The sequence below is a fragment of the Sinocyclocheilus grahami genome, unplaced genomic scaffold (assembly GCF_001515645.1).
Source record: "Sinocyclocheilus grahami isolate Dianchi unplaced genomic scaffold, SAMN03320097.WGS_v1.1 scaffold1276.1, whole genome shotgun sequence".
Classification (NCBI taxonomy): domain Eukaryota; kingdom Metazoa; phylum Chordata; class Actinopteri; order Cypriniformes; family Cyprinidae; genus Sinocyclocheilus; species Sinocyclocheilus grahami.
Genome location: NW_015506455.1, coordinates 182,975 through 184,614, shown reverse-complemented (window position 1 = coordinate 184,614; position 1,640 = coordinate 182,975).

Genomic DNA, 1,640 nt, shown 5'->3' with positions numbered 1-1,640 from the left:
TTGCTGCTCTATATATCAGCCCATCTCCATAGCAAGTGGGCGTAAAGCTTTATATGACCTTATACGGCTCACGTTTTTTGGTTTATTCATTGAAAAAAAATGTTTTAAATAGCTCAGCAGCTAGCATAAGTTAGGTCTGTTTCCAAAGCAGTGGGAATTGACCCAGATAACCTCACAGCTGTGCAATGTAGGCCATTTGTGTTAAGACTCTGGGCTTCGACGGTCAGTTCCCATTGATTGGACGCTCTGGCACAAACTTTTGATCCCTGCTTGTGTCAAACTGTTTCTGCTTCATATGGCCACAGGATAAGCCATTAAAGCTAGATGTGAGCTGCAGTTTCTGATCAGCACTCTCTTACAGAGTAAACATGCGTGTGCTTATGGATAGCAGCTGGATTCAGTTCGGCCCTGCGGGACGGGGCTCAGATGACTGGGGCACAGGCGCATCCACACCTCCTTCAACTGAGGACCGTCTTAAGGTAAAACACTTTAGTTTGCTTATGGACTAAGGGGTATAAGGTTTGGATACTAAAGTACTACCCTTGAAACCACAGGCCACTTAATCACATAGATGCATCCTTGCACCATCATCTCATCACAGTTAACATCTACATACACATTCCACATTTCATTGAATTCATGTAACAATTCTTCTAGTGTACTGGGAGAAGGAAGCAGCACACTGGTCTACCAGTCATACTGTAGATCAAGCTCAATCATTAATCACCGTTTTGATACTACAAGAGAAAGGATGTTTTCCCTGGTGAATTTGACGACTGTGTTTCAGACAAACTGCATGACACTCAGATTAAGTGCTAAACCTCAAGTAACATCTGTTTTTGGTTCTTTTGTCTGTTCTCCAAAATGTAAAGTTTTTGTTTTAAAATAATTTTAAAGGGGTCATATGATGTTGCTAAAAAGTAAAAATATTTAAAAATGTTACTGTTTTTGCTGTACTTTGGATAAAATAAATGTAGGCTTGGTGAGCAGAAGAAACTTCTGAAGATATATAGATATATAGATATATATATATATATATATATATAGGAGAGTCCTGAGGTAAGGATCAAATTTCAAAGTAATCAAATCTAAAGACTAAGGCAATACAGACATGTCTGAAAACCAAACCATAGACGAGCCATACAGGGGAATATACTGTAAATAACCAGGATGAATGAGGGAGAAAGCCAGGAACATACAGGATTAATCAATCATCCAGTGAGTACCTGTGGTAACAAATGAATCCGTGGCTAAACACAGCGAAGAACAGCAGAGTCAATTATTCTGCTCACACCATGGCTACCTCAAGCCATTGTTCAATGTCAAGTTTTTAGTCCTTGAAATGTTCTTGTGTGTAAAACTAATTTCAAAAGCAGTGATGTATTTTTTGTAGACCAACTTAGATGTTAGCAGCACACTGATTCTCTTGACAAAAACTCAATAGTTTTTTTCCCATTGGCTTTTGTATTATTGCAAAAAATAAGCTCTGTGACCACTAGAAAGTTTATGATTCTTACACGTTTTGCTTATCATGACAGTCTTCACAAATTAACTCATTTGCTCATTTCTCATGCTCATATATATATATATATATATATATATATATATATATATATATATATATATATAGTGTATAGAAA